Raw genomic sequence first — 7,374 nt, 5'->3', positions numbered from 1 at the left:
GGCAGCTTTTGGTCCTCATTAACAACCACATACTTTCAAAAATTGGGAAAATCTGATTATAACACATTCCAAATGAGCAGCAGCAGCCAGGCATAAAAAGAAGCACTAAGAAATATAAAATGCCATGGTTTGTTTTCAAGCTAGAAGGAGGAAGAGTATATATTTACTCTGCGGTACCCAGCACAGGTTCCTACATGCCGACTGGTTGTTACACCTGTTTAAATCATGAGGCTTCGAGCTTGATAACACTCATAAACCTTTCACTCATAGTTCAATTACAGTCCCACCCCCCCCCCCCCCGAACCACCCCCAACCTGCATTCTTTCCACTTCTTAACTCTTAAACCCTCCACATAAGTCCGACCGAACCTGACCAAGTGTTGCAGATGCTGATGTGGAGGCGGAGGTGGAGGTATTGTATAGGGGGGGGGGCATATATACAGGAAAAACATGTAGGACAAAAGAAGACAAATTTAGCTCTAACATCACATCAACACAGCGCTGAGAAACAGCCGCAGCGCTGATGCAGCAGTATGAACACCAGCTGGCAGAGTATTAAAGAAGCAGGAAGGCAGACGATTCATTTTACCCTCCGACGAGCAGAGACTAACCTTTTTTTTTTATATATATATGGGTCAATGATGTGATGTAACCCAGTGTCATTTGGTGTTACCTTTTTTTTTGCTCTCCATAAAAATCTGATTATATAAATAAAATTAAATAGGAACTAAAATGTGGAATAGATATAATCCACTTTTGCAATGCAACACTAAGGTTTTTAAACAACTTTTATATAATTTGTTAAAACTTATTTAGAAAAAAATGGTTGTTTTTAAGATATTGTCCTGGAATGAAGGGAGGAAGAAGGAAGGAAAGGAGGAAGGAAGGGAGGAAGGAAGAGAGGAAAGGAGGAAAGGGAGGAAGGAAGGAAGGAAGGAAAGAGGGAGGGAGGAAAGAAGGACAGAAGGAAGGAAGGAAGGAAGGAAGGAAGGAAGGAAGAAAGGAAGGAAGGAAGAAAGGAAGGAAGGAAGGAAGGAAGGGAGGGAGGAACAGCCAAAACAGACTGGGTCAATTTGACCCGGGAGGACGACACAAAGGCTTTTTAAAGACTTTTCCACAGCAAAAAAGATGCACATCACAGGGCAGTGTTTCCCACACATAGACTAATTCGTGGCGGTGCGCCACAGATTCAACACCGGCCGCCACATATTGCGTTTCGTTATTAATTATTTTTTTAACGCTAATTAAAAAATATGCATCGTATTCGTTAAGCTGTATTTCCTTTCTCTGCTCTCCCTGCGTCTCTCTGTCACTCACGCGTCTTTCTCACATAGCTCACACACAGTCCCTCCCCTCCGTGCACACCCCCCGTCGGTCAGTTTACCGAAACCCCCCCCCCTGTCGGTCGCAGGCCTACCACCACACATTGCCTTCAGATCTGTGGGAAACACTGCAGGGTATCTGCACATTTGTTAAAACGTGACTCATTGTTTTTACATTTGACCAATATTGACAAAATGCTTTAAAATATAAATGTACAAACACTCCAACATTTTTCTTTTCATTTGATGTTTTAAAATAGAGTCATTATGGAGTATTCAGTCTTACTTTTGAATAAAAAGGGTCAAATGTGTCATTTCAAATTACATAAATATATAATAATACATTTTAACAAATATGATGCTGCTTTTAAGACTATTAAATGTTTTAAGATGGTTTTTAATTGCTCATCTTGCCGACCCTTATTCACCACTGACCCATTTACAAACTCAACCTCACGCTTCACCAAACCCAGAATGTGACTCGCAGCTTTTATTAATTGATATTAAACTTTTTCATGTAACGTTAACTAAAACTGGCTGGAGCTTCCACACCAGAGATCTGCTGCCTTGACAGATTAGCGTCCAGCGTGACGTGTTACAACTCCATCCTTGAGAAGGATAAACTTGGTCTGATCTGGTCAACTGGCACGTGTTGAGCTTCAGCGTACACACACACTCAGCGGATCAGTGAATGAAAGGATGGATGGATGGATGAATGAAAGGCTGGCTGGATAGCTCTATGTGATACAGATGCATTACAGAGACCTCCGCTGCGAGTCCTAAAGCTGGTTTAATCTGCTACGTATCTGTTTGAGCACAACACTGAATGACTGACGGGTTGGAGAGGGGTCAGTGTCAAATAAGGGTTGGCAAAACGAGCAATTCAAAAAATGCCTTCAAAGCAGCATCAGGTTTGTTAAAATGTACGTTCTGTATTTGTGTTGGTCGCACCATTTTTTTTAACCAAAAGTAAGACTGAATGCTCCTGAAAATGTCAAATGGTGTAACCACAAAAGAATGATAAATAGTAAATATTTTATCCACCTACAGTATATTTAAGTATTTTAGTTTTTTATGGTTACACCACTTAGACGGGGTTTTTTTTAAACATATTCTCTCAAAATGGATTCAGTCCACAAAACAAAAAGAAAGAGAGCAAGTAATTAATATGTTTATTTTCACATTTTAACCCCTTTAAATTTGACTAAACCACATGGACACACTTTTTTTTTTTTAACCAAAAGTAAGACTGAATGCTCCTGAAAATGTCAAATGGTGTAACCACAAAATAATGATAAATAGTAAATATTGTATCCACCTACAGTGTGTTTAAGTGTACTTGTAAAAAAAAAAAAAAATGACTACTACTTATTTAATATAAAAGTTTTTATGGTTACACCACTTAGACATTTTATTTTTTAACATATTCTCTCCAAATGGATTAAAAACAGAAATTTTATACTGGGTCCACAAAAGAAAAGAAAGAGTGCAAGTTATTCATACGTTCATTTTCACATTTTAACCCCTTTAAATTTGACTAAACCACATGGACACAAAAAACCCATAATTGATCCATAGAGGTTTTTCAGTTGGCCGCCATGTCTCAAGTCTAAAGACGCTTCTTAGGTCTTACTTCAAGGTGGGACGTGAACATTGCCCAAGTTACAACACTACTGGTCTGGTATGCAAATCGGACATGTTTGACTGGTCATGACAGGAAAAGGTGTAACTGATGATGAGTTAGATCGATTATGTGTACACGTGAGCGGTCATGCACGACACCTCGGCCTCTAAGACTGGTGAAACCTAACAGAGATGAAGCCTTTATGCCGGTTATCATCTCCACATACAGTTTTCCTGCTATGACATGTCAAAACTTTCTGCTTTTATAAAAACAATCTGTCAGGGCTGGGTTTCATTTTAAATGTGAGTTTCTGTGCAGATAGATAGAAAAATGTTTTCCCCCATTCATTAAAGCTCTCAAATGATAAAGTACAACTCTTCTATATTTTTCTTTATTGAAGAGCAAAACCACCTCGCAATACTTTTCAACTTCTTTACTCTTATCTGCGGCTTTCAGCTCCAAGCCCGTTGATTCATACTGAAGACGTAGATCTTTAAAAGCAGCTCACAAATATTGTTGTTTTTTTTGTTTATTTAACCCTCCTGTCGTCCTCCTGGGTCAAACTGATCCGTCTGTTTTGACTGTTCCTTCTTTCCTTCCTGCCTTCCTTCCTTCCTTCCTCTCTCCTTCTCTCTTTCTTTCCTTCTTCTCTCTTTCCTCCCTTCCTTCTTTCCTTCCTCCATCCCCCTTTCTTCTTTTCTTCTTTCCTCCCTCCCTCCTACCTTCCTTCCTTACTTACTTCTTTCCTCCATCCTTCCTTATTTCCTCTCCTCCCTTCCTTCCTTCCTTCCTTCCTCCATCCCTCTTCTGTCCTTCCTCCCCCTACCTTCCTACCTTACTTCTTTCCTTCGTCCTTCCTTCCTTATTTCCTTTCCTCCTTTCATTCCTTCCTTCCTTCATCCCCCTTTCTTCCTTCTGTCGTTCCTTCCTCTCTCTCTCCTTCCTTCCTTCCTCCCTGCCTTCTTTCCTTTACTCCCTTCCTTCCCTCCTTCCTCCCTCCCTCCTCCCTCCTTCCTCCCTCCTTTCCTTCCTTTCCTTCCTCCTTCCCTTCCCTTCCTTCTTCCTCCCTTCCTTCCTTGACTCGAACACAACAGGAGGGTTAAAAGGATCAGTAAAAAAACAGCTGGGCACTAGCACTGCAACTAACTTTCTCTTCTATCAATTAATCGTTTGGTCCATAAAACATCAGAAAAACTGTGAAAAATGTCGATCAGTGTTTCCCACTAGGGTTCGTATCGGTACTCGATACCTTTAAAAAAGGTATCAACCAAAATAAATCGATGCCAAGTAGTATTGAAACGTCTCCCGTCAAACGATACCTGCAATAGATGAGGAGGAGTGGTGGCAGTTTATGCAATTTAATGCTTTTATTCACGTGATGGGTATCAAATGAAGTACTCAGTGGGTATCAGTATCACTTTAAGAGTACTTGGATCAGTGCTGGTATCGTAATTTTATATATATGATACCCAGCCCTAGTCCTGAGCAGCAGTCCACAACCTAAAAGCCTAACATAACCTTTCAATTGAATAAAATAGAGGACAAAAGAAATCAGAAGATATTCACATTTTTAGAAGCTGGAATCAGAGAATTGGGATATAAAAAAGGCTCAAAATGATGATAAAACTAGTCTAACTGTGATTACTTGAATCACTGGAGTCATTGCAGCTCTACTGGGCGCTGCAGTTATAAAGATTAGATGCTAAGATTAGTCTTTATTGTGTCCCTGAGGAGAAATTTGTCCTGGGCAGCTGAGAGAACACAGACAGACTCTCCCATATGCACACGAATACAATATATCCGTATAAATGTACAATCAACCTACAGCTAACATGCAATATCACACACACAGAGACAGATACACCAACATATGTGTCAACCTGAATCTTCTGCTCAAAAGGCATCAGCTCAGACTCTTTGTGAAGGATGTGTGATTTTAAGATCTCCTCACTGTCTCGGACATCAGCTCAGACTCTTTGTAAAGGATGTGTTTTGGGTCACAGGTGATTTTAAGACCTTCTCACCGTCTCCTCAAAGGCCCATTAGTTTAACGGACAGGTTTGCAATGCCATAACAAGTAACAGATTCAATAGCTGCCCTGTGAGAACAATACCAAAATCTTATATCCACTCCACGGACTCTGAGCCAGACATCGACTGTGAACGTACTCCGCTCGATGAGCCTTGGTGTAACTGAGAATCAAAGTGAATACCTGAGTACTTGTATGTTGTTACCTGCTCAACTCTCACTCTTTCTCTCTCCCCGTTGATTAAAACTTGAGATGTGATCACCAACAGACCTGAGATCAAAGTCCATTTCTTTAGGTTTTTGTTTTTTTGGGGGAGGGTTGCATTCAATATCAGATTTTGCTTTTCCCACCACTGCCTTATACACAGTAATGTCTGAATCTGTCAGAAAAGCTGTAGGTTTTTTGTGTGGTTTCATCACTTCAGATGATTCATATGTCAGAGAGAGTTGAGTTGATTTTCTCCTGCTGTTGTCTTCCAATGAGAAAATGTATCTCAGTGCTTTTAACCCTTTACAGGACACTCATTGAAAGGAAGGAAGGGAGGGAGGGAAGGAAGGAAGGAAGGAAGGAAGGAAGGAAGGAAGGGAAGGAAGGAGGGAAGGAAGGAGGGAGGAAGGAAAGGAAGGAAGGAAGGACGGAGGAAAGAAGGAAGGAAGGAAGGAAGGTAGGGGGGAGGAAAGAAAGAGAGAAGGAAGGAAGGAAGGAAGAAGAAAGAGGGATGGAGGAAGGAAAGAAGGAAGGGAGGAGAGAAGGAGGGAGGGAGGAAGAACAGATGGAAGGAAGGAAAGGAAGGAAGGAAGGACGGAGGAAGGAAAGAAGGAAGGGAGGAGAGAAGGAGGGAGGGAGGAAGGACAGATGGAAGGAAGGAAAGGAAGGAAGGACGGAGGAAATAAGGAACGAGGGAGGGAGAAAGGCAAAGAGGAAGGGAAGAAAGAAGGAAGGAAGGAAGGAAGGAAGGATATTTTGGGATATTTACAGAAGTTACCAAATATTATTATTTGCCCAATAAAGGGTTAAACCAGTTTTTATTTCTGATAGACGGCTATTTCCAAATCTGTGGGCCTTTAACTGGAAAAAGAGGACTGACTGAATATTACAAATGTTGCTAGCTGTTGTCCTCACTGTCCTATTTTACAATCATTTAACTCACTAGTTCTGGGACAAGGCCATTCACAAAGACTGACACAAAAACTTACTAAATTGTACTTTTTCTGCATATTGTGCAACAGTGTTATTCACTGATGTATTTTTTTTGATAATTTTAATAGGTTTTAATCAGTGTTTCTGGCAGCCAGCACCAAGACAGTACAGATGTTTGATACTCAGCTCTGATTATAATCATGTTGGACATGTGCAAAGACTCCCCCCACCCCCCCAACCCCCTCCTCCCCGACACACAACCCTGACATGTTTGGGGGCCATTTTGAAGGATGAGTACTTTGCATTCAACAGCTCCATGTTAAAAATTCATCGGCCCCAAAACAAACTTAAGACTGTGGAAAAACAACTTGCACTATAATACTGTGTAGTTATATATATACCTTAATGATAAACTATGAATGGAGCAAATGTGTAGTAATTGAGTCTAACTGACAAAAAACTATTATATATGTACATTAATCACCACATCTTTGATCAAATTTCAGTCTGGGTGAGGTTTTTAACCATCAATTAAACCCCAGTGTCGAGCTGTTAGTCTGAGAAACCCTCCGACTGGTCCTCTAGTAGGAATACGAGCTGCCTGATTGGCCGTCTGCTCGTCTGAATCTCTCGAGCTTCTCAAACTGAGGTCCTGGGACCTCCGGGGGGTTAAGAGAGAGAAGCAGCTGGGCCTGATCTGACCTTTCAACGATGGCTGCTGCTTAAATAAGAACACGCTTCATTATTATTATTTTATTATTTATTTCCTCCTAAGAGCCCTTCGGATATTCATCACACCAGCTGTGTTCATGTCAATTAGTTCATCCCTCGCTCAAAGTAGTCGGTGTCAAGGCAACGGTCGCAGCAGGAGACCCTGACATCAGCAGGCTACAATACATAACATCACATTTATACTACAAGGTAATAAAGACTGACTCAACAACACCTCAGTGTGTTCAGAGATCAAATAATCTGATTTTGTGTGTAGTATAAAGCATCTTTGTGAGTCTCTTCCAGTCAGAGGTCACGTTAACCGGAAATTTTCTGTCATTAAAGGAAAAATCTGAAGGCCGTCCATCATTTTGACAGATTACACTTCACTAAGATGATCAACCGTAACTTTAAGTTATTCACACTCCTGTCCAGTGGGTTGTGACTACGCATATTAATAAGCAATTATCAAGTCTTGTCTTTAGTTTCACGTGCATGACCTCGTTGTTAAGGTGACTTTAGCCGTCACTTACATCCTATAGCAAAATG

Source organism: Scomber japonicus, chromosome 3, assembly GCF_027409825.1.
Source record: "Scomber japonicus isolate fScoJap1 chromosome 3, fScoJap1.pri, whole genome shotgun sequence".
In the NCBI taxonomy this organism is placed as follows: Eukaryota; Metazoa; Chordata; class Actinopteri; order Scombriformes; family Scombridae; genus Scomber; species Scomber japonicus.
The sequence above is the reverse complement of the archived record's forward strand: the minus strand, read 5'-3'. Positions refer to the sequence as shown.